Source organism: Macaca thibetana, chromosome 5 (assembly GCF_024542745.1).
Source record: "Macaca thibetana thibetana isolate TM-01 chromosome 5, ASM2454274v1, whole genome shotgun sequence".
In the NCBI taxonomy this organism is placed as follows: domain Eukaryota; kingdom Metazoa; phylum Chordata; class Mammalia; order Primates; family Cercopithecidae; genus Macaca; species Macaca thibetana.
This window is the reverse complement of record NC_065582.1, coordinates 128,565,676-128,592,812: the sequence shown is the minus strand read 5'-3', so window position 1 is coordinate 128,592,812 and position 27,137 is coordinate 128,565,676. Positions and strand designations below refer to the sequence as shown.

Here is a 27,137-nt window from a genome sequence, read left to right as displayed (position 1 = left end):
TATAGATGTTAATAGAAAATACATGTATAATGTGAAAAATAAAAGATATATTAATATAGCTATTACTATAGCCATATATATAATCTCTTTTTTACTAAACCATTTATTTTTATTTTTATTTGAGACAGAGTCTCACTCTGTTGCCCAGGCTGGAGTGCAGTGGCACAATATTAGCTCACTGCAACCTCCGCCTCCCAGGTTAAAGTGGTTCTCCTGTCTCAGCCTCCTGAGTAGCTGGGATTACAGGCACCACGCCTGGCTAATTTTTTGTATTTTTAGTAGAGATGGGATTTTGCCATGTTGGCCAGGCTGGTCTTGAACTCCTGACCTCAGGTGATCTGCCTGCCTCAGGCTCCCAAAGTACTGGGATTACAGGCATGAGCCACTGCCCCAAACAAGAATTCTGAGAAGCAACCTGGTTAGAGCTTAGACCAGCAGAGCTGAAAACAGTGCCCTAGGTACTGTTCTGGCCAACAGAACCATTTAAAAGTAAGCTTTAGGCATGACATTTTACCTCTTAATGCCTTATTATGTATCTCCTAAGAATAAAGATATTCTCATATAATTATATCATTATCACACTAAAAAAAGCTATACTGGTACTTTTTAGTATATAATACATACTTAATCATAAGTATATAATATATAGCATATAATAAAGTACTTATTCATATATAATATAGACTATATATTCGAACTTCTCAATTGTCCTAATAATGACATAAAAAAAAAAAACAAGATCCAATCAGGGATCATTCACTGTATTTATCATGTTTCTACCCTCCAACAGTTCCCTACCTTTTTTTTGTTATTTTTTCTTTCAAGACACTGACATTTTAAAAGAGTTTAATTGTTTCATATGTTGCTCCAAAATTTGGATTTGTCTGATTGTTTCCTCATGATTAGATTGAGGTTAAGCATGTTTGGCAGGAACCACAGGGTGATATCGTGTCCTTCCCAGTGCATCACATCAGGAGGCACATTATGACACTGATTTGCTTACCAATCCCCATTATTGGTAATATTAAGTTGATCACATGGTGAAAGTATAGGATTATGTTTTATTGTATTCCCAGTACTTAATGGGCCTGTGAACCTTTAAATGTTTATTGAACGAATGAATGAGAGGTTTATAAAGTACAGTGATCTAGACTGAAATCCACAAGTTTGTAAATTTGGCAACATGTACAACTTCTGATTAATCAGCTACGTCACCTTTTATTAATCATGGGCATCACTGGGGCACAATGACTTTGCCGTCCCCACTTCTACAATGTCATTGTTCTGTGTGAAACTATGAAACTATTGTGCAAGCAGAGTGGTATTGGCTTGCATAGAATGCAATGTGAGCTTAACAGCTTTGGAATATTGTTATCAGGATGGCTGTATAGAGCACTTAAAAACAAAGCAAATGATGTCTTACTGACTTGAATGCCATAATTGTTTTCTAAGATGTTTTATTTAGGTCCCAGCAATTTAGACCAGTTTCCAGAGTTAGCTAATATGTTTGTAATAGCAACATCATAAAATAATTCTGAAAACTATCTTTCAACACACATACATGTGCACACACACACACATACACATACACACAGGCCCTACATCTCTTGAAACCCCAGGCCTTATTGGCTTATTGACTGTAAATAGATTTCTGGCCACCATATTTAATCACGTCAGTGTTTTTTCAAAGGTACTCAACTTTAATCAAACCCTTAAAGGGAATATTAGAGATTAGGTCTTGAATGATTTTTTTAAAAAAGACTCCTGTTACAGAATCAACTAGTAATGAAGGCATATGATTTGCTAACTCTCCTGAGCTTAGCAGCAGCCACAGAAAGCTATTCCACAGCCAAAGATGGAAATAGTAGCCCCTTGTTACCACAACAGAAGTCTATGATTCTCATACACAGTGAGAATTCTCTGCTATGATAGCGGTCCCTAGTTTTAGCTGCCCAAATATTGGGGGAAAAGCTGCGGTTATTGATCTGATTGCCTTGGTGCAAGTTAACTCCACACACTGAAAATGGCATAGGTATAACCACATTTGTTAAGGAAGTGGATGAGCTCCTCTTTGCTTCAGTGTTTAGAAGGAGGTGTAGTATATAGCTAATGAAAACTTGAGTGGCATTAATAGTTCATGGCAGACAGATCCTGTAGGATTGTATCCACTTCTGGACATTATTTTAAGAGAAATGGGGACAACCTGGATCACACTCAGAGTAGTGTCACCTAGCAAAGGAAGACCCAGGAGCCTAATTGCCTGAGCTCAAAGTTAGGCTTTGTTACTCACTAGCTGTATAACTTTGGGCACATTATCTAATCTCTCTGGGCCTCTCTGAGCCACATTATTCAACCTCTCTGGGCCTTAGTTTCCTCATCTGTAAAATGGGGATAATACCTTCTAGGATTGTTATGAGATTTGTATGAGTGTGTGTATATATATATATATATATATATATATATATATATATATATATATAGCTTAGAACACCTGGCACATAATATGCACCCAATTATTGTTAATTGTTATTACTAGTGTTGTTATCATCATCATCATCATCATCATCATCATCAGGAGCACTTGGTGAAAATAAAGCAAGGGAAGATAACAGAGACTTGTTGGGACATGACTGGTCTCTTCAAAGTCTTGAAATGCTGCCAAGAGGCAGAGGGATTAGATGATTTCTGTTTGACCCTGGAAAGAGATATATTATCAAAGAGTATAAATTATAGGAATTCAGATTTGGGCTTAATGTACAGGGGACATCATTTTAATGGTCAGAGTTATCTGAAGATCAAAGGCTTGCTTTAAATGGGAGGTGTCCCTGATTACTGGAGTATTCAGTTCCCCTCTGGATAATTCTTTGGGATGTAAGGATTAGCTGGACAATGGAATTAGATGACCTAAAAGAAGATAGTCTTGTGTCTATAATCAAATACATCCATTAAAGCATCAAGCAGAATTTTAAGAAATGATTAAAATACAAGAAGCTCAACACAAACTCTTCTGTTATAATATTGTTACACCTCACACCTCACAAATCCATTCATTAGTTATCCTGCTCATTTCCACCCAATTCTCATAAATAGGAAAGATTCAGTAAAGAGATTTCATTCTGAATAATACACCCAGATGCACATACAAAAAGCCTAAAAGGCACCGCATTTTATGGACGTTTAAATTATAAAATTCATCAGTGTATACAGCGAAAATCACATATAGTCAAGACTGTCCTGAAAAATATTCTAGGAAGGCACTATTTTGGCACCGGCCTCTTCATAAGCCCAGCACAGTTTCCCTCCGGCATTGGAATGGCCCTCTGCTTTTCTGGTTCAGTGCTGGATAAAGGAAAAGATGTTTGTTCTGTCGGGAAATGAGACCAAATGTGATTCATGATGTCCCTGATTCTCGCTTTAGGATATATACTCAGTGCGTAGAATATCAGACTGAATTGATTGCATCATTTGTATTGCTATATTTCTATTTTGTCTATTTCTTCTCCTTTTTTCTGTTTACCAAAATTTACAGAATTGATTGAAGTCACTGAAGTTAAATGCGCCCTCTGAACATTTAGGAGTAAACTGGGGCCTCTTGGTCAGCAAGTGCTATCTTTTGGTCCATAGTTTCTATGACTACTCCCTGGCCCCTAGAGATGCACTTTGTTTATCCAGCACCCTCCTTTCTGGGAAAGGCATCCCTTCTTTAGGGGAATAACCCTCCACTTTACAGTCGGTGATTCTAAGGTGTTCCCAACCAGTGTTTCACTGACCACCCAGGTGGGCATGTGGCCTAAGCCCGGCCAACCAGAAGCCCTTGCTGGGATTTCTTCACTTACAACCAGACTGTAGCTCTCAGTTGTCTTCCGAGGGCAAGGCTATGCCGCATCTTGAGCCTTCACCATCTGTGTACCCAGACTCTGGTGTGAATGAAGAAAACAAGCAGAGAGAGGCAGTGTTGGGAAAAGGAGACTCCTAGCTCCATTCTTGTTCCACTTCCAGTGATCTCTAGGGTATGTAATCTCTTTGCCCCTGCCCTTTTTGTACTGGTTCAATAAATATCTTCTTTTTGCTTCATTGAGTTTACATCACCTGCAATAAAAAGAATTTTAATACAGCCCTCAAGAGTTTGCTTCACTGACCTGTATCAATATTTATGTTTTCTAGGCAAATGAGAGAGTACACAGGAACAGGCTTGGGTGCCCAGCCCCAGATATGTTACAGCACACATTTAGAAACATGTTCACTTTCAGGTAAGCTCCATAGAGCCCTACCAAATGTGAAGAGCCATTTTTGATTCTTTCAAATCATTCAGAGTATTGAACGCAGGAAGGAAGGAAGGAAGGAAGGAAGGAAGGAAGGAAGGAAGGAAGGAAGGAAGGAAGGAAGGAAGGAAGGAAAGAAAGAAGGCAGGCAGGCAGGCAGGCAAAAAGGAAGGAGAGGGGAGGGGAAAATGAAATAAAACCCTGTCTGTTAATGAGACGCTCTGCTTTTTGCCTCTGTCTTTCAAAGACATGTGGGGAAATGCTCTCATTCAACCACAACAAATATTTATGGAGTGCATATTAGGTACCAGATGCTGACATGGAGTGGAGGATACTACAAATGAATAAATGTAGTCCCTGCTCTTGGGGGGTTAAATGCCTAAAGAATTATAGAAGTTTGAACCTCCCCAAAACGTCTCTCTTTCCCCCTATTTATCAGAAGTTGAGATAATTTGATACTTCATATGATTCTTAAGAGGCAAGCTCCCACCCTCCACTAGGATTACGCACACACAGACACACACACAAAACCAAAATAATCATCTTGCCATTTCTGAGGGTTGATAGATATTTCCTTATAACTGAAATAAATTTCTCATTTTAAAAGCTGTCCCTCTGGACTAAAAAAAATCTGAATTAGAAACTTTACCACAGTCAATTCACATCATTTACTTTGTAAGGAAAAAGTCTTCATGTTCCACTTCTATATGCAGCCCTTGTTCTGCTGTAGCCACAATATCCCGGTGAGGCTGCCGGGAGGTCATTCAATCCACCTTCTTTCCATGGGGAACGGCTGGGAAGCTTTGGTTAAATGAGTGGTCCAAGGTCACATGGTAACAAGTTCCGGTCCAGGGTCCTAATCTGAAAACCCTAGCCTTTTCCTCTCTCTGCTAGCATTCACAGGCTCTTATTGGTCTGAGAATTAGCAGAACAGAACCCATGCTGAAGAAATTTTCAAATCATCAGCCACTGACTACAGCCTCAACATCCCCTTAATATATTTAAAAGAAAAAAAAAAAAAAAAAAAAAAACCCTAAGCAACTCAATCAGGAGAAACTCTTTAAGTTTCATTTGTATGGATAAGAATCCTAAATCTTATCTATCTAGCACATCATGTCAAAAAATTATAAGTTAGCCAAGCAAGAATTCTGTGAAGCTACCTGGTCAGACCAGCAGAGCTGAGAACAGTACCCTGGGCATGCAGGGTTAGGGATGTTCTGTACTCGGGATGCAGCGTTACCACCTGGGATGGGGAGGAAGTGAGCCTTTTTAGACACTCTATCTTTGATAGTCCAGGTGATTTGCCTACACCCATCCAATGCCAACTGCATGTAAACTGGGGTGACTTGTTAGTTCCTGGATGACAAGGGTATGATCCAGGATGGGCAGACACACAGACTCTTTCCCACCAGGGCACCTGGCGGACATTTTCCATTTATCAAAGCTCAGAGCAAAGTTCTTTTACAACAGAGAAGACCAAGCAGTTGTCGCTGAGAAGAAACCTGATTGCTATCCTTGCAATGATCCTTTCAGTACTAAATATCTAATCCCATTGTAAGATGGAGAAAGTCACCAAGTGTGTTGTATTGGAGCAGGAAATCTATTGGAAGACAGTTTTAATAACAAGATAAATAGAAGTTCCAAAGGGTAGGAAAGAATTTCCTTAAGTGAGAACATAAATAACTCATCATTAAAATCTGGGTATGATGGAAGTTTGGCTGAAAGCAAGACTCTGGATTGGCTAGCTCGGAGGGAGTTCTCAAACTTCCCTGTAAAACTTTTTCACAGATTTCCTGTTCGTGAGACTTGAGCTGGGATTGGAGGTAGCAGCTGTAGTTTATGAAAGGATGCAGGATCAGAAACTTAGAAAATCAGATCTGGAGACCCAACTCAAGTGTAGTTATTGGCTAGACTGTTCTCAGGGACTGCACTGTTTGTGTACACCAGGACTTTGTGCTTCTGTAATGTGCTTATTGCATAATATCTATTAGCTGGTGATTTTGGTTGCTTTTTTTTTTTTTAATCATGCTCCTGTTTTCATATATTATGAGCAAAGTGCTGTTACCTGAGAGTATCAGCTGACTCAGACCATTCAGTTCAGCGATTCCTCCAGGCTCCTGAGTAGGGGCTCAGATAAGGTAAATTCTAATGGTCTTGCAAGGGAACCCCAGTCCTTCATGCCATAAGAGCATCTCTGCCTATAGCTTCATCTGATCTCAACACAGAGAACTAATAGGGTAGGGACATGGCATGATTTGGACTTCAGAAATATTACTTTCCTAGTTGGAAGGATGGATAATAGGGGCAATATTACAGTCTAGAAAACATGTTACAAAGATATTGCAATCGACCAGGCTAGAGAGGAAGAGGAACTGAACAGGAGAAATGATGGAGAAGAGATATACATTTGAGTAATAATAGGAGGTAAAGTCAGTATCCTTGGTGATTGACTAACCATAGTAGGTGAAGGAGCAGAAAGACTCTGTGGTGACTTCAAAGAAGGACCACAACCCACTTTCCCTCTAAGTCTACTGCTAGTTTCACACACTAACCAGACTCCCAATCTCTCTCATTATCTTTGTTTTATTATGAAGTATCATTTCTGGTTATTAGATATGGCTTCCCATGTAATCATTTCCCATGCCAGGCCCTGTGTTGACAGTTGAGCTTTCTACCCACCTGGAGTTTGAGAACAGATCAAGAACAGCTTATGCCTAATATCTCAAATTAATTACTTACCTCATAAAATAGTAACAGGCAAGTGAGACTGGTAAGTCTATCCTAGCTTAGAAGAAAGACCACCTACTTGACTTCTCAACATGACTTTAAATAATAAAATTAAATTTGGCAATGGGAAGTCTACACCCAGACAAGTCTCAGCTTGAGTTTATATAGTTTTTAGACGTAAAATCCAACTCTGGTCACTGACTGATACTGCAAACCGAGAAACATTAACCAAGAAATCTTTCATATCCTCTGCTCTATTGGAATAAAACCCAAGCCACTGAGGAGTTCAAGGGCAAAGGACAATTAGAAAACCTGGAAGCAATGGTCAATGTGTTCATTAGAAGTTCTAAAGGAAATAATAATAATAATAATAATAACAATAACATTCTGAACACCAGAGCCCAAGGGAGCCTCAGAGAACAATGGAAATTTCTACTGTGTTGAAAATCATGGAATCAGCCTCTCTTCTCTTGTTTGGTTTTCATTTTCTTCCTTCCTTCCTTCTTTTCTTTTTTTCAGACAACTCATTATGTCATCCAGGCTGGAGTGCAGTGGCACCATCTTGGCTCACTGTAGCCTCAACTTCCTGGACTCAACTGATCCTTCTGCCTCAGGCTCCTGAGTAGTTAGGACTACAGGTACATGCCACAATATCCAGCTAAAATTTTTTTTTTTTTTTTGAGACAGAGTCTTGTTCTGTCACCAAGGCTGGAGTACAGAGGCATGATCTTGGCTCACTGCAACTTCTACCTCTTGGATTCAAGCAATTCTCCTGCCTCAGCCTCCCGAGTAGTTGGGATTACAGGCTTCTGGCACCATGCCTGGCTAATTTTTGTATTTGTAGTAGAGACAGGGTTTGACCATGTTGGCCAGGCTGGTCTCAAACTCCTGACCTCAAGCAATCTGCCCACCTCAGCTTCCCAAAGTGTTGGAATTACAGGTGTGAGTCACCGCACCTGAACTTTTTTAACAAATGGGGTCTCACTATGTTTCCCAGGCTGGTCTTGAACTCCTGGGTTTAAGTGATACTCCTGCTTTGGCCTTCCAATGTGCTGGGATTACAGATGGGAGCCTCTGCACCCAGCTTATTTCCTTTCTTGAGCCAAGTATTTTCTCTTCTATCTTCCTTCATTGTCTTCTTCTCCTTCCCTATATTTCATTTTTAATTTTAATTGAATTTTAATTGTTTAATATATTTATTGAATAAAGTTTCATGCTTCATATATTATTGAGATGTAATTCACATATCATAAAATTAAATCCACATACTATAAAATTCACCCTTTTTCATTGAATAGTTCATTGGCTTATAGTATATTTACAGAGTTGTGCAACTAGGACTGCTATCTAATTTCAGAACATTTTCATCATCCCAAAAGAGACCTTATATCCACTAGCAGTCCTACTCCATTCTCTCCTATATCAAACCAGCCCCCGGCAGCCACTGATCTACTTTATATTTCCATGGATTTCCCTGTTGTGGGCATTTCATATAAATGGAATCATGCAATATGTGGCCTTTGGTGTCTGCCTTCTTTCAGTGAGCATGTTTTTCAAGGTTTCTCCACATTGCAGCATGTATCAGTACGTCATTATTTTTTGTGGCTAAATAATATTCCATTATATTGATATACCACATTTAATTTATTCACCATCAATTAACAAAAATGTGGGTTCTCCACTTTTTGGCTATCATGAAAAATGCTACTATGAACATTTGTTTGGATGTATGTTTTCATTTTTCTTGGGTATTTACCTAGGACTGCAATTCCTGGCCACACAGTAAGTTCATGTTTAACTTTTTGAGAAACTTCCAAACCATTTTCCAGAGTGGCTGAAAATTGTTACTACGCTTCATATTTTTTACTTAAACCAGTGAATGGCTTAAAATTTTTTAAGTCAATTAAGTTGCTTTTTGCTTCCCTTTAGGCTCTGATTTATTTTAATGTAGGTCATTGGTCCTCAATAAACTCAAGAGTTCTACCCCTACTCCAGGAACTGTAGCAGCAGAACATTTTAAGTGATAAGTTAATAACTATAAAACATGCGTCATTTTTTAAAGATCAATGTCTGACCCAGATAAGAAAAATCAAAGTCCCAAGTCCTCCAGCCTCCTCCTCTATCCTCAGAGGAGGATAGAGTGCCTACCAGCTAAGGTCAGAGATATTATCTCTGTGGGCATTTGCTAATGACAATGACGTTATTTTCTTTTAAAGGCTTTTCTGCTGCAATTACCCAGTTCTTGTTTCCTGCTTAAAGCTTAATACCAGTAAATGGGATCAGTGAGATAGAAGTATTATTTTCTGGCCAGGCACAGTGCCTCACGCCTGTAATCCCAGTGCTTTGGGAGGCTGAGACGGGTGGGTCATCTGAGGTCAGGAGTTCGAGACCAGCCTGACCAACATGGTAAAACCCCGTCTCTACTAAAAATACAAAAATTAGCTGGGTGTGGTGGCAGATGCCTGTAATCCCAGCTACGTGGGAGGCTGAGACATGAGAATTGCTTGAACCTGGGAGGCAGAGGTTGCAGTGAGCCAATATCATGCAAGCCTGGGTGACAGAGCAATACTCTGTCTCAAGAAAAAAAAAAGTATTATTTTCCCCTCAAACATTAGAATTAGAACCAGCAACCAGCTTCCCCTTCTCCCACACTCAGCCTGAACAGCTTTCCTTGTGTTTAGCTGGCATTGTCTCCCTTTCAGAGTCTAAAGCATACATGCAAAACCTCTGATAGGGAGTCATGAAAGGCCCAAGAGTAGAACAGTTCCACGGAGGGACCTTTGAAGTCAAAGGAAAGGAAGGATGAGTCTTTGACACAAAGTTAACCTGCTGCTCCCGCTCCCAGGTGGAAGCTGGAAGCCCTGTATCCATGGAGGGTAACTGAGCACCATGGCAGGCCTGAGATGGGTGGCACGGGGCAAGCATCAAAGCATTTCACAAGACTTGTTCGTGCAGATGTGGGTGCATTCCACAGTTTGGGTACTTTTATGACATTGTCAAGGAAGCTAGTTATGATCCAATCCACCTTGTTTCTTCCCTGTATTTCAGCAAAACACTAACTATTTTCTACCCTAGTTCTTCCTTAAAGCTCACCCCAGTTGGTCAAATCTTGGGTCTGTGATAAGGCCTTTACCAAATTTTCTGCTAACTGTCCCTCTGTGGGAGCACCTCATCAAGTTGAAAAGAAATGTGTGATTCCACACTCACTGCAGTATCTGATCCCTACCCCAAGTCCCTTAGGGCCAGGTTGGGGTTTCTTTCCCCTTCCCATCCCCAATCATTTTGGAGGTAATTTAGATAGTAATCACCAAAAAGGCCACCAGTTTAAAGGTTAAAACATTTTCCCTCCTTGTCCCTTGATCCCCAAGCACCCTGCAGAGGGTGTGACCCCTAAAGCAGGTAGAATCCTGGGGAAGTAAAGAAGCCCACATTGTGGTAAGAAAATGGCCCACATTCCAGATCTGCCAGTTTCTTCTGCTGCTTTCTTTAATGATTTTCTGCTCTTACCACTTAGCAGGAAGAAAAGAAAAGAAAAGAAAAGAAGGAAGAGGATCCTCTCGAAAAGCAAGGCTCCGTTTATAACCTGCCCTCCTTCCTCTCCTCTGGAGATCCCATCTACTTTGGAATCTCAGGATATGAGCCCAGTGCCATTGTGGGGGTTGCAAGGTCAGTTTCCAGTTGCTCAAGTCATGTGGCATCATCAGAATCATTAAACAGCTTCTTCCTGGTACTTGTGTCAATTTCCTTCTAGTCTACATGTCAATCCTTTAACTTGACCTTTGGCCCTATCTTTTTTACCCCTTCCATTCTACTCCCACTGCCTCACTTAGGTCAACTTCTGCCTGGAAATCCCCAAGGTCCCTGAAGAAAGAGTATCTTTCTATTTAGGCCTCATGCCCACTCCCTCTGGCCTCAGGTTGAAAATCTCCTGAGGGTTGCCTCACCTGTATCTCAACTAGGCCCGTGGCCTCTTCCCTAGGGATCTTCAGAACAACCTTCTTTAGATTCTGACGACAGACCCCTCACTCCATTTCTGCAATGGGGTTTCCCATCTCACGTCATGGTCTGTCTCCCACTTTCTCACCACCCTTTTCCAGCCCCACCTGGCCAGGAGTGACCAGCTCCAACCAAGGATCACAGAGACCAAATCCACAGATCATCAAGATTTCCTACTATTTTTTATAACTGGAACATATTTGAATAGACTGGCAACACATGGGTGTTTTATTTGAAATTTATTCCCTGGGACAGCACTACCAAGCCCCCATACTGCAAATCCTCCCCGATCCTGGAAGACAGAAGTTGTTTTTATCTTGTAAAGCACATAGCTGTCATTCTGCCAGCCAGACCCCTGCTTATCACAGGTGAAAACTTGAAGGGTATTTTTCCAAGAAGTAGAAGTGATAGAAAAAACCTTGGAGAAATCGTAGGCGGAGGTGTTGTTGAGTGGTGGCTTCAGTGGATATATTGAAAGAGCAGGGCAATTCCGATTATAGCGATAGAAGCATACTTCTAGGGACATTAAACCTTGGCCTCACAGAAACCACTAAGAGCAGGTAGTGATCTTAAGTCATCTAGATCTTTTACTTTATAACGTAGTGTAAATTAAAGAATACCGTCTTATCCTACTGGTTTTAGCAAATGGAGCAAATGGCAGCCAAGAGCCTTGTCTTTTGCTGCCACCTTGTGTTTAGGAGAAGAAAGTCTAAAATCACGGTTGCTTTGGCATTGATAATTTTTTTTTTTTTTGAGATGGAGTTTCCCTCTTGTTGCCCAGGCTGGAGCAGGCTGGAGTGCAGTGGCATGATCTCGGCTCACTGCAACCTCCACTTCCCAGGTTCAAGCAATTCTCCTACCTCAGCCTCCTGAGTAGCTGGGATTACAGGCGCCAACTACCACACCTGGCTAATTTTTTGTATTTTCAGTAGAGATGGGGTTTCACCATGTTGGCCAGGCTGGTCTTGAACTCCTGACCTCAGGTGATCCACCTGCCTCGGCCTCCCAAAGTGCTGGGATTACAGGGGTGAGCCACCGTGCCTGGCGAGAAATGAACATTTTAGAGCCAGAAGAGATCTTAGAAATTCTCTAGTCCAGCTCCCTTCACTTCACTGATGAGGGAACCAAGACCTAGATTGGGACCAAAGTCTCCTTGTTCTTTCCCCTGTGCCACACTACCTCTCTGGTCAATCACACTCACATCATATGCACATATCGAGTCCTCAGCAACTAACACCATTGATGTACATGGCAGCAAAAGCAAGTCTGTCCAAATCCATACGTGTCTCATTCAGTGGAACCATTTCCAAGGGATTGTGCGGTTGTGTATGACAAGGCCAGGTGACCAATGACAATAAAGCTAACACTTAGCACTCACTGTGGATCAACTACTGTGCTAAACACTTTGTGTATATCTCACTCAATTCTTTCAGTAACCCGATAAGGCAATAACTACTATTATTATCGCCATCTTACATTTAAGGAAATTGAGGCTTAGAGATGTTAAGTAACTTGCCCAAGGTCATTCGGCTACATCTGGCAGAGAGAGAACTCAAACTCAAGTCTGTAACTCATGCAGTGTGTGCTCTTGCCCCTTTTTCCATTACTCATTGTGCTGACTTTACCTCATCCCATTCTTCAGAGATAATGTTATTACAATTTGGTATATTTCCTTTCAGCCTTTTTTAATGCATAGATAAATATTTTTATGGCACATTTAAATTGATTTCAATACTTTTGTACTATAAATTAATACCGATGAGGTCTTATATATAAATCTTGGTCTAGATATCAGTATTTTAATGATAGATTTATAGAAGGAAAAGTATAGAGTCTAAAATTACAGTCTTTACTGAGGATTTTGGTATTGGGAAACTTATTTTCAGAGTGCCCGCACCATTTCACAGTCCCACCAATAGCACATGGAAGTACTCACTTTAACACTTCCTCGCTGACATTGAAAGAGTTCATATTTGCCCAATTTTGCCAAAAATAATATAAATTTTGGCAAATTTCAAGGATCTGGGAGATGAGAGCAACACATATCTGAGAATTTCAAACCTAAGGTAACCTAAATGATCCAATAAGAAAAGGACTCTTAGCTCACTTCTGAATATGTGTTATTCTATATGGTAAAAATTAGGTAAATGTCCAAAAATTCCAAATAAAGTATTTAAAGAGTCTGAGAGTGCTCACGTTCTGGACATGGCTGAGTAGGAGGCACCATCATGGGAGTCCACACCTGCCAAAAGGAACCCAGTGCCAGGAACCCAAGAGCCAGGAAGTTAACCTAAAGCTGTTGGTCAAGTGGTACATGTTTCTGGCCAGAGTAACCAACTCCACCTCCTACCAAGTTGTGCTGTAGAGGATGTTCATGAGTGGCACCAACAGGCCAGATGACCAAGAAAATGAAGTTTCCTGGTCAAGAACAAAAAATGGATGGTTGTGGGGATCATAATTGGAGGTCAAGGTCCTGATCTGGATGCCCCCAGCGTCTATGCATTGTCCTGCTCTTTCATCCTCACAAGGACCAAGAAATATATAAGCATTTCAGTAAGGCCCCAGGTACCTGCACAGCTACTCCAAACCCTACACCAGAGGCCAAGAGGCCAGCTGTACTACAAAAACTAACCGGATCCTGTCATTATTAAAAAGATTTTGGATGCTGGATTTTGGGGGGGATCTGTATATACTGGCAATGAACAATCTGAAAATGAAATTTTTAAAAAAATCCCATTTATAATAACTTCAAAAAGAAGAACATACTTAGAAATAAATCGAACAAAAGAAATGCAAAACATATTGCTATGGTTTGAATGTGTGTGTCTCTCCAAAATTCATGTTAGAACCTAATAGTCAGTATGATAGTATTAACAGGTGGGTCTTTTGGGAAGTGATTAAGTCATGAACGCTCCAACCTCATGAATGGGATTAGTGCTGTCATGAAAGAAGTTGAAAGATGGGCTCTATTCCTTTGCCCTTCCGCCTTCCACCATGTAAAGTCAAGCAACAAGGTGCCATTTTGGAAGCAGAAGGCAAGCCCTCACCAGATACTGAATCTGCTGGTGCTCTTATCCTGGACTTCCCGGACTCCATAACTATGAGCAACAAATTTATACTATTTATAAATTACTTGGTCTAAGGTATTTTGTTATGGCAGCAAAAATGTACTATGACACATACACATTGAAAACTATGAAACACTGTTGAAAGAAAATTTAAAAGACCTAAATAAATGAAGGACATCCTATGCCCATGAATTAGAAGGCTTTATATTGTGAAGATGGCAATATTCCCCAATTTGATCTATAGATTAAATGTAACCCCTATTAAAATCTCACTTGGCTTCTTTGCAGCAACTGAAAAGCTGACCCAGAATATCCAAACAATCTTGAAAAAGAAGAAAGAAGTTGGAAGACATACTTTCAAATTCAAAACTTACTTACAAAGCCACCGTCATCAAGACAGCATGGTACCGGCAGAAGAACAGACATAAATAGAATATAATAGAATTGTGAGTTCAGAAATAAACCCTCATACTTATGGTCAACTGATTTTCAACAAGGCAACCAAGAAAATTAAATGGGGAAAAGAATAATCTTTTCAACAAATGATGTCAGGACAGCTGGATATCCACAGATCAAAGAAAAAGCTGGACCCTTAGCTCATACCACAGACAAAAAGTTAAAATATCAAAAAAACCTGAATGTAAGAGCTAAAGGTATAAACTTACAGAGGAAAATATTGGCATAAATGTTAATGGCCTGGAATTAGACAATGGTTTCTCGAATATGATTACAAAAGCACAAGTAATAAAAGAAAAAAAATTGGACAACATCAAAATTAAAAACTGTGTTTCAAATGACAACATAAAGAGAATACAAAAAACAACCCTGATAATGGGAGAAAATTGTTGTAAAGCATATATCTGATAGGGGCTTGCATCTAGAATATAAGTCTTAGAATTCAATAATAATTCAACAATAAAAAGACAACTCAATTTTTTAAATGAGCAAAGAATGTATATAGACATTTCTGATAAGAAGATATGCAAATGACCAAAAGTGCATGAAAAGATGCTCAATATCATTAACTATTAAATAAGTGCAAGTCAAAATCACAATAAGATACCACTTCATACCTACTAGGGCAGCTATGATCAAAAAGACATAATAACGAGCATTGGTGAAGATGTAGAGAAATTGGCCCTGCTGATTAGAATGTAAAATGGTGCAGTTGCTTTGGAAAACAGTTTTCTTATAACTTGATATAAGGTCAATGTTCGCATGTGTTATTTGGTCAGATGAGTCTATCTGGAGACACATTTGAATTTATTTATTAAATTGTTTAGATATTTTATGTCCTTTTTAGTTTTCCTCTGCTTGATCAGACATGTACCAACAAAGGTGACTAAAACCTTCGCCTTTTATTTCTTCTTCCTTGTTGCATAAAGTTATGTGATAACTCCATTATCATTGTAAATTATAAACTTTTTCATTATAAATTTTTTCTTTGCTTCATTTAAGATGAGTTCAGTCTTATTTGACATTAATAATGTGAAACAAGTTTCCTTTTTTTAGTATTCACCTTTTATGCCTTGGTCCATATTTTTGGTTATTATGGAGAGGACCAAATACACAAAATAGAATAAATTATTTTTACATACACGAGATCATAAATGGGGGAAAGGAAGTATGGAGGGAGTACTATAAGAGAGCTAAACATTCATTTTCCATAATAGAAAGTCAATAGGTAATACCTACATATGGACAAAAACAATTAAGAAAATCCACAAAACAAGTTATTAAAAATATGATGATAAATACAAAACGAAATAGTGGAGAGTTGAGTGGTTGCTGCAGGGAATCAGGAATGAGATAGAATGGGATTGGGGAGGAGAGGGTACTAATATCTGCAGCCACTCTGTTTTGGGATACTACACCCTTCATACCCTTCCCTTTCCTTTGGCTTCACCATTAAGATGATTGATTCTAAGCACGGATAACATTTATTGAGAGTCCACTATGTGCCAGGCTAAGATACATCCTGCAGTATCTCCAAGGGATTGGTTCCAGGCCCCCTCATCCATAGACGCCAAAATCCAAGGATGCTCAAGTCCCTTATATAAAATGGTGTAGTATTTGCATATGACATACATACATCCTTCTGTATACTTTATTTTATTTTTTAATTTTTAATTTTTTATCATACTTTAAGTCCTGAGGTACAGGACATGCAGAACGTGCAGGTTTGTTACATAGGTATGCACGTGCTATGGTGGTTTGCTGCACCCATCAACCCATCATCTACATTAGGTATTTCTCCTAATGCTATCCCTCCCTCAGCCCCCCACTGCCTGACAGGCCCCAGGGTATGATGCCCGCCCCTCAACCTGTGTCCATGTGTTCTCATTGTCCATCTCCGGCTTATGAGTGAGAACATGTGGTATTTGGTTTTCTGTTCTTGTGTTAGTTTGCTGAGAATGATGGTTTCCAGCTTCATCCATGTCCCTGCAAGGGACATGGACTAATCCTTTTTTATGGCTACGTAGTATTCCATGGTGTATATGTGCCACATTTTCTTTATCCAGTCCATCATTGATGACATCCTTCCATATACTTTAAATCATCTCTAGGCTGAGCATGGTGGCTCACACCTGTAATCCCAAGCACTTTGGGAGGAGGAGGCAGAAGGATCACTTGAGGCCAGGAGTTGGAGACATAGTGAGACCCTATCTCTACAAAAACTAATAATAATAATAAATTAACCAGGCATGGTGGCATGAGCCTGCAGTCTCAGCTACTTGGAAGGCTGAAGTGGAAGGATTATTTGAGCCCAAGAGTTCAAGATTGCAGTGAGCTATGATCATGCCACTGCACTCCAGCCTGGGCAAGAGAGCTAGACCCTGTTTCAAAAAATAAATAAATAAATAGTCACAAGACCTAATGCAAGGTAAATGCTTTGTAAATAGTTGTTATACTGTATCATTTTAAAATTTGTATTATTTTTATTGTTGTATTATTTGTTATTATTTTTTCCCAGATATTTTCAGTTAGTGGTTGGTTGAATCCACAGATGCGGAACCCACAGATACAGAGGGCCAATTGTATGTATGGATGTATAAAGTAGGGGTACAGCCAGGAGAAGGGTTGTAGTTTTGGATCCCAGAGCTGAGTCAAAACAGAAGTGTACATGTTTAAAAATGCAGAAAAAACATGATAAAATTCAATACCTATTCATGGTTTCAAACAAAATCTTAGGAAAGTAGGAATGGAAGGGAATTTCCTTAAACCTTTAATCTTCTCAAGAACCTTAGTGAGATGGGTACTATTGTTACTGCCATTTATCAGATAAGGAATCTTAAGTTCACGGGGCTTATAATTGGCAACATTGTGCCTGGCTGTGTGACTTGAGATCTTCTACCTATTGGGTTACCTTAGGTTAATGGGACATGGGTAGACAAAGTAATCCTTAAAATGAAAAGAACTCAAAGCTATACTCTTTGTACATTTTCTCATGTCCACAAGAGGGCACCAGGATTCATTAAATTCAAGCCCAATAGTCAAATGTTGAAGTAATTGTAGAGTATCAAACTGCTTAAATATTAGTAAATTTGAAAACCCACAAGTGTGTATTCTCCCAGGTACACCTGCAACTTGGGTCGGAATTGACCAGCTCTGCGCTTTTCAATGATAAAATCCCATTGCCAGTTAGAGTCTTCACACAATTCTACCTACCCCAACCATCCTGGGACATCCAGATGACAGTAATGATAGATTGCATAACCAGCTTATCTGCCCCTCCATCATGCAGTGGTGTTGTATGCAGATGCTATTTCAATGAATTTCAATTAGGAGAAAGTGAGGGAGAAGAGTACCCATTCAGGGAGGATGTATCGGACTTTAGGGGTGGGGGATTATAAAATGTGTAATTTGCTTTTACACATACTACATTATTAATCTATAATAAGGGTAATCTATATTTACAAGTTCAAAAAGCTTAATCAATATTAAAATTTCTATTTGGAAAACAGCTTATTGGTTCCATAATACATATATTAAACAAAAGTTTGATGTGGATTTTTTATGTTTATCAAAACGAGGCAGAAGTTTAAAAAATTGGTAAGTCGGCTGGGCATTGTGGCGCACACCTGTAACTCCAGCACTTTGGGAGGCTGAGGCAGGTGGATTACCTGAGGTCAGGTGTTCACGACCAGCCTGACTAACATGGTGAAACCCTGTCCCCACTAAATACAAAAAAATTAGCCGGGTATGGTGGCACATGACTGTAATCCAAGCTACTTGGGAGGCTGAGACAGAAGAATCGCTTGTACCTGGGAGGCGCAGGTTGTAGTGAGCCGAGATCGTGCCATTGCACTCCAGCCTGGGAAACAAGAGTAAAACTCCATCTCAAAAAAAAAAAAAAAAAAAAAAAAAAAAAAAAAATTGAGAAGTCGGCTTCTCTCTCAACACATCTGGGACTGTACAAAACATTTATATTGCGGAGCATCAAAATCTCTTACAGTTGTATCTTCCTTTCCAAGTTTACTGGCACTTCTTTGGTTCAGGTCCTTGTTTGTCCCTTTTTGTTCATGCAGTTTTTGTGAATGTGGGGATAAAGCCAAGACCAGGGAAAGGGCTGGAGAATTGGGTCCTAGAGCTGAGTCAAAACAGGATTGGACATCTTGAGAGATGGAAAAGCCTTTAATAAAAGTCAGCACACATTCATGGTTTTAAACAAAAGTGTAGAAAAACAGGAATAGAAGATAATTTTCTTAAACTAATAAAGGATCTACCAAATGCCTTCCACAGATATACTTTGCTGAATTTACAAGATCACTAGACAAAGGGTGAACATACAAAAATCAATTATATGGCCAATCACTGTGGCTCATGCCTGTAATCCCAGCACTTTGGGAGGCCAAGGTAGGCAGATCACCTGAAGTCAGGAGTTTGAGACCAGCATGGCCAACATGGTGAAACTCTGTCTCCACTGAAGATACAAAACTTAGCTGGGCATGGTGGTCCAGGTCTGTAATCCCAGCTACTTGGGAGGCTGAGGCATGAGAATTGTTTGAACCTGGGAGGCAGAGGTTGCAGTGAGCTGAGATCCTGCCACTGTACTCCAGCCTGGGTGACAGAGTGAGACTCTGTCTCAAAATATATATATATATAATGCAACAAACAAAAGACAACATTTTAAAAAGAATACTATTTACTATAGCAAATCTAACACAAAGGAATAAATCTAATGGAATATGTATAAGAACTTTACACCGATAACCACAAAATATTACTGGGCAAAATTAAAGAAGACCTAAACAAAGGGAGAGGTACATAATGTTCATGAATTGAAATGTTAAGATGTTAATTTTCCATGAATTTATAGATTAATCACAATCTTCACCAAAGTCCAGGGGTGTATGTGTGTAAATCTTGTGTGTGTGTGTGTCTGTGTGCGTGTGTGTGGAAGTTAACAAACTATGTCTAAAATACATATGAAAACGCAAAGGACCAAGAACAGCTGAGGCAATCTTAAAGAACATAGCTGGAAGACTTCCACTTCCAGTTATCGAAAGTCATTATAAAGCCATAATAATCAAGATTGTATAACACTGGCACGAGGATAGACAAGGTGACCAGTGGAATAGAACATAGCATACAAAAAAAGAACCATATGTATACAGTCACCTGATTCATGAAAAGGATGACACTGCAGTGAACTGATGGAAAAGAGAATCTTTTAAATAAAAGGTTCTAGGTACACTGGATAGCCATGTGAGAAAAAAAAATGTATCAGGACTCTAATCACATCACACACAAAAATCAATTCCAAATGAATTGCAGATCCAAATATAAAAGATAAAACAAGAAAGCTTTCAGAATAAAGCAGAGGAAAACATTCTTGTGATATTGTAGTAGCAAATATGCCTTTTTAAAAACCATACAAAGCCATGTAAGGATATAGGTAAAACCAATGGTTCTTCGAATCTCTACTCTGACACAGTCGTTCAACACTTCTGATGCCTGAGTGTGGGGAATTTTCTCCACACACCAAGCAATTCTCTGGCAGATTCCACAGTGGACGCGAGCTAAGTGTCCTCTAATTCAATTGAATTCTGTCACTATCTGCCTGGAGATAGTGTCAGGTCCCACAAGTTGAGGGTTCAGTCCCGCGAGACTGTCCTGTCTTCAGATGCCAGTCACAAGCACAGGATGTGGCCTCTGCTTCTGAACAACCAGCTATCCATCGGATTTCCATCACTGCCACTTTGATTTGATTAATTTGCTAGAGTGCCTCACAGAACTCAGGTGTCTTAGTGCATTTTCTGTTGCTTATCACAGAATATCTGAAACTGCATAATTTATAAAGAAAAGGAAATTATTTCTTACAGTTATGGAAGCTAAGGAGCCCAAGGTATAGGGGCTGCATCTGGTGAGGGCTTTCTTGCTGGTGGGGACTCTGGAGGGTTCCGAGATGGCACAGGGCATCACATGCCAGAGAGCTGAGTCTCTTTTCCTCTTCTTATAAAGCCACCAGTTTCAGTACCGTGATAACCCATTAATCCATTGACCTATTAATCTATCAATGGATTAATTCATTCACAAGGGTAGAGCCCTCAAGACCTCTTAAAGACCCCACTTCTCAATACTGCCACGTTGGGGATTAAGTTTTAACATAAGGTTTGGAGGGGATAAACATTCAACCCATAGCATCAGAGAAATACTTTACTTACGTTTACTGGGTATAATAAAGGATACAGAAGACCAGCCAGATGAAAAGATACATAGTGCGAGGTCTGAAAGGGTCCCATGTGCAGGAGCTCCTATGCCCATGAAGTTGGGGTGTACCACCCAGCTGGCATGCAGATGTGTTTGCCAACCCAGAAGCTCTCTGCATCCCATAGTTTAGGAATTTTTATGGAGGCTTTATCATGTAGACATGATCAATGATTAACTTTATTTCTAGCTCCTTTCCCTTCTCTGGAGAACTGTGGCAAGTTGGGGGTAAGGGCTGAAAGACCCCAGCCTATAATTATGGCTTAGTCTTTATGGTGACCAGTTCCCATCCAGGAGTCCACCAAGAGCTACCTTATTAAAAGATGCTCCTACTGCCCAGGAAATTCCTAAGGACCTTAAAAGCTCTAAAATTCCTAAGGACTTTAAAAGTCAGGAACCAGAGTCAAAGGTCGAATACTAGAACAAAAGGTTCTCCCAGCATCCTTATTGCTTAGGAAATTACAAGTGTTTTAAGATCTCTGTATCAGGGACTGTGGGCCAAGAGCAATATGTGTATTTCTTATTATTTTTACAAATAGTAACATAAAGAAACAAAATTATAGAGTACATTAAAATTAAGAACATCCCTTCATCAAAAGATATAATATGATTAAGAGAATGAAAAGGCAAGCCTCAGCATGAAGATATTTGTAATACATATCTCTGCCAGTGGACTTTACTCATAATCTATAAATAACTTCATAAACCAGTAAGAAAAGACAATCTAATTTAAAAATGGGCAAAAAAGGCAGGCACAGTTGCTCATACCTGTAATCCCAGCACTTTGGGAGGCTGAGGCAAGATGATTTCTGGAGGGCCAGGAGCTCAAGATTAGCCTGAGCAAGTAGCAAGACTCACCACCCCCCATCTCTACAAAATAATTTTAAAAATTAGCCAAGTGTGGTGGTGTGTGTTTGTAGTCCCAGCCACTACAGAGGCTGAGGTGGGAGGATCTCTTGAGCCAAGGAGTTTGAAGTTACAGTGAGCTGTGATCACTCCACTGTACTCCAGCCTGGGCAATAGAGAGACACTGTCTCAAAAACAAAAAAAGAGAGAGAGGGAGAAGAAAGAGAAAAGAAAAGAAAAAGAAAGAAAGAAAAAGGGCAAAAGATTTGGATACTTTACCAAAGATATTCAAATGGCCAAGAACACATGAAAAGGTATCCAACTTCCGTAGTTCTCAGAGAAATGAAAACTGAAATCACAAGTGAGATACTACTATATACCCACTAAAATGGCTAAAAAGAAAAGGACAGAAAATACTGAGAGTTGGCAAAAGGGGGAAGCAACTAGAACTTTCTTACACTGCTAGAACGAAAAAAAAAATGTTATAACCACTTTGGGAAACTACTTGGCAGGATCTACTAAAGCTGAACACAAGATTATCCCATAACACCCAAATTCCGATCTTCACTGAGACAGGGACAGGGTTAAAGGAACCAACAAGAGATGGTGAAACATTCTGAGGCTAGCATTAGCTGTCCTAGGACAAGGAGACAGAAGAATTTTGCAATACAGGAAGACCTGTAGTTGTAGGAGCGGCTGGCCAACAGAAGCTGTGTCCTCTAACAGAGGGATGCAGCCCTGGCAAACCTGAGGCCCCATCTCCCATTTCCCTCCATTATTATGACGGGAAACCAGGGCCAAGGCAGCATGCTGACAGAGCCCACACAGCTCAGCTCCCTGGGGCCCCGAGCGGCAGGGAGAAGAGGAGGGTATAGATCTGGAGCAGCTAGCGGAAAAAGTCAAGCTCACTGTCTAATGTCCAAACTGGAGCATGGACTCTGGAGTCAGATGACCTGAGTTGAAGTTTGGTACTGCTTACCATCTGTGAGGCCTTTAGGCAACACATTTAACCTGCCCATGCCTCAGTCTCCTCGTCGGCAAAATGGAGATAATAATCTATCTCACAGAGTTGTACAACAAGCAAAAGAGTGAATACATGAGTGAATTTCACAAATGGTAGCTATCATTTTTATTTTAAGCTTTGCCCTTCACATATCCCATGCTCATTTGAACAGAGGAGTTGGTTAAATCTAAATATACTTTGTATTTGTGATTAAGGGGCCCCCTTCCACAAGAATGTCCCTCAATCTGTTTTTCTAGACCCTTCTAAAAACCTCTCGAATGTCACTTTCTCCATGAAGACTTCCCTGAGCTCCTCGTCCAGGAAGAACCTCTTCTGTGCACCCAGAGACCCACGTCCCCTCCTCCTCAGTGGCCAGTTCCACAGCCCTCACTGAAAGGCAGTCCAGTGTGTATGTCTACTCTCACTTCCTTGAAAGCAGAATCCAGATCTTGTTCTTATTTTTGAAATAACTCTAGTGTATAGCACAATATTTTATATAAATATGTTTGTTTCCCTGAATTATATTGAATTTCAGTATATTGAAAGTTACTTCAAACAAGTTTGCCATTCGTTGACATTTTAAAATCCTATTGTTATACTAAGTATTTGCTGAGATGGTTTTTATTCTGTATTGTCACTGGCAACAAAATGGAGCTAATCATAACTACTATTTATTAACTATCTACTTTGTGTCAGGGCTTTATATTTTAAGTCATGTGATTCTTACAACCAGCCCATGAAGTAGGGACAGATGAGAGAAGGCTCAAAGAGATAATATAATTTGCCCAAAGGCCACAGCAGCTAGGAAGTGGCAGAGCTATGATTCCCACACAGACTTCCACAAGGCCTGTGGTATTTCTGTGATGCCATGTTGCTTTCCATAATTAGTATATACTCAAGTGTTGTGAACAGGTACCTCTGAGCTTTAGTTACTTCCTTTATTTATATAATGAGGGAGAACTGGATGCTCTCTCAGATGGCTTCCAGCTCTAGAATGTATGATTTTAAAGAAGCATCGCTGTCTGTTCCTATCATGTGCCTGTGCTGATTACTGCTGCGGACACTTCTTTTTTCCATGAAATTGGTTAGAAAAATACAGCTGTTCTCAGTTTCCATCACATAAATCCAAGAGGCAGGACTGGTGAAACTGCCTTCTATAGGACTCAAATTTCTCCTTCTTTAATTTCATGGGTTACAGTGAAATCAACGAGAGTGTAATTTGTGTTTGCATAAAACCAGAACACATAGGAAAAGAGCCAGACATTATTGAACATTCAGGAAAGAAAGAGTCCCACACCAAAAGGGCAAAGTTCAGTACTGTTAGCTACTCTCATTATTCAGCAAATATGCCTCTCATCTGCTCGTAATAGCACAGTGCCAGCTCTCTCTAGCCTTCCCATTGCCTTTGGGAGATAAGAAGGGATTCAGTTTCTATTTTGTCAAAATAGAATATATTTGATGATTAAGGGGGCATTAATTAAGGTAGCATTAATGAAACCATACAACTTCTAAACTCTGTGATTCACAAAGAAAGAAAAAGTCAACCAGTCCTCCTTATACACTGCCTCAAAGAGGACGATCTCTCTCTCTTCCTCCTATCATCATCCATCTATTTGTCTGTTAATCTAACCATCCATCCATCCTTCCATCCATCCATTTAATCGATTCTTTCTCCCTCCCTCTCTCTGTTAATCTATCTTCCTTGAGCCATCTATCCATCTGAGCCTCAGTTCAGTTCTAGGAAAGCAGGCATACAGCATGACAATTGCAATCAGGACAAAGCAGTCACCCCATCTGTGTGAACTCCCTGGGAACTGAAAGTTCAAACTCTTAATCTACAAACATGAAATAAAAACCTGCCCAAAGCAACAGCCTATCTCTGATATATCTATGATATAGAATTAGATTTTTCTGTCTCACAACCCAGGGAAATACAACTTTGCATGACTAGAGGCAAGAGAACAAACTAGAATTGACACGGAAGGAGAGGGCTGATTACTTCAAATTGCATTGCTTCCCTGCTAAAACCATCCAGGGGTTTCCCATCATACTCAGAGGAAAAGCCAAAGTCCTCACATTGGCCAGGGGCTCAACATACTTTGGGTGCTGTGCTCCAGCCATGCACGACCTCTTTCCTGATTTTTATTTATTTTATCTTTTTATTATTTTATTTATTTATTTATTTTTGAGACGGAGTCTTGCTCTGTCACCCAGGCTAGAGCGCAGTGGCGCGATCTCAGCTCACTGCAACCTCCATCTCCCGGGTTCAACCGATTCTCCTGCCTCAGCCCTGCAAGTAGTTGGGATTACAGGCGCCTGCCATCACACCAGCTAATTTTTGTATTTTTAGTAGAGACAGGGTTTCCCCATGTTGGCCAGGCTGGTCTCAAATTCCTGACCTCAGGTGATCTGCCCACCTTGGCCTCCCAAAGTGCTGGGATTACAGGCGTGAGCCACCACGCCCAGCCTTCTTTCCTGATTTTAAAAAACATGTCAGGCATGCCCTGCGGTAGGACCTGTGGATTAGCAGTACCTCTGGCTTGAATATTCTTTCCCCAAACATTGCACAGTCTCTATGTCATGTTCCTCTGTTTTTATTTTTCTATTTTATTGATTTCCACTCTGATCTTTATTATTACTTTTTTCTTGTTTATTTGAGAGAGCAAATGATTGTTTTAAGCCACTAAATGTGGGAATTATTTTTTACTTAGCAAGAGATTACTGAAACACAAGGAAAAATAGTTTCCCTAGGAACAAGCGACTTTAAGAAGTTCCAGATGAATGCTTTTAGTTAGCCCAGACACACTGTTGGGGTTAAGAGTTGTTAAGGTGTTTGGCTGATAGACCGTGAAATCAGAAATCATACAATGTTAAAGTGAGTAAGAAGGCATTTTGCTCAAAGAGCTGAAGTGACTTGTCCAAGATCACACAGCTAAGTAGAAACATGTCTTAAAACAGAAATGGACTCTCAGTTCCATATACATCTCTTACTTGTTCTACAAATATTTATTGAGCACATTCTTTTTTTTTTTTTTTTTTTTTTTTGAGACGGAGTCTCACGCTGTTGCCCAGGCTGGAGTGCAGTGGCGCGATCTCGGCTCACTGCAAGCTCCGCCTCCTGGGTTCACGCCATTCTCCTGCCTCAGCCTCCTGAGTAGCTGGGACTACAGGCGCCCGCCACCGCGCCCGGCTAATTTTTTGTATTTTTAGTAGAGACGGGGTTTCACTGTGGTCTCGATCTCCTGACCTTGTGATCCGCCCACCTCGGCCTCCCAAAGTGCTGGGATTACAGGCTTGAGCCACCGCGCCCGGCCTGAGCACATTCTTTATGTAAGGCACCATGCCAGCAGCTAGGGATAACACAGACAGCCCTTATCCTTATAAAGGTTACGTGCCATCAAGTCAAATAGACCTTAAGCAATGAAATAATTTTTGTATGTTTAATTACAATTGTGATAAGAGTCACAAAGGGGAATGAGGTGCTTTGAGAGTATATAATACAGGAATGGACTCTGAAATACTCTGGGGAGAACAGACAGAGACATTTAAGTCAAATGGAAAGGATGAGTAACTGAGGTTGGGCACAGTGGCTCACGCCTGTAATCCCAGCACTTTGGGAGGCCGAGGCGGGCAGATCATGAGGTCAGGAGATCAAGACCATCCTGGCTAACACGGTGAAACCCCGTCTCTACTAAAAAACACAAAAAAATTAGTCGGGCGTGGTGGCGGACACCTGTAGTCCCAGTTACTCGGGAGGCTGGGGCAGGAGAATGGTGTGAACCCAGGAGGCGGAGCTTACAGTGAGCCGAGATCGTGCCACTGCACTCCAGCCTGGGCGACAGAGCGAGACTCCCTCTCTCTCAAAAAAAAAAAAAAAAAAAAAAAAAAAGAATTAACTGAATGATGAAGGGAATAGGGAACAATCCAGGCAGAAGGAAAACATGACCCTGTCTACTACAACAAACTGCTTCTCTTACAATATCATGGTGCTCTTCATTCTTCAATGCCTGGGTCACTGAGATGATTAGGAGATAAGGACAGCAAGTCAAAACACATAGGAGGATAATGGAGCAAGATCCAATAAGGGTGGAGTTCTCCTGACTGGGAGATTTACCAGGAGGGTCAATGAGTCCAAGAACACCTACGTCAGCATGAAAACAGAAAGATGGGAAATATTTAACTTGCTAACAAGTGGTTTGGTTTCTATACCACCAAAAAAGGGAGTCTTTGGGAAATTCCATATCTCCAAATCATTTGTCTTTGCCCACTGCCTTCATTAGGGACACCTGCTCCACAAAGGCCTGACACAGGAAGTGATGGCATCTCTGGGACTTGGGGCAGGTAACAGCTGCATGTTCAGTGTGAATTCCTCGGGCCACTACTGCGGCTCAGTGCTGGCAGTGTCCAGGAGGATGGCCCATCCAGCTCCCTAATACTACAGTTCCCTGCCCTCCTCACCCCAGAAGCATCCCCTCCAATTCACTCAGGCACTTGTGCTGTGACATATCCTAGACCTGTCATTAG

At 40.4% G+C, this 27,137-nt stretch overlaps 1 protein-coding gene across 4 annotated transcripts in view; it reads right to left on the bottom strand.

The window, feature by feature from the left end:
• SHROOM3 (shroom family member 3) overlaps window positions 1-27,137 on the bottom strand; it is a 350,091-nt gene that overhangs the window by 261,643 nt on the left and 61,311 nt on the right. The gene's annotated exons all lie outside the window — the stretch shown is intronic.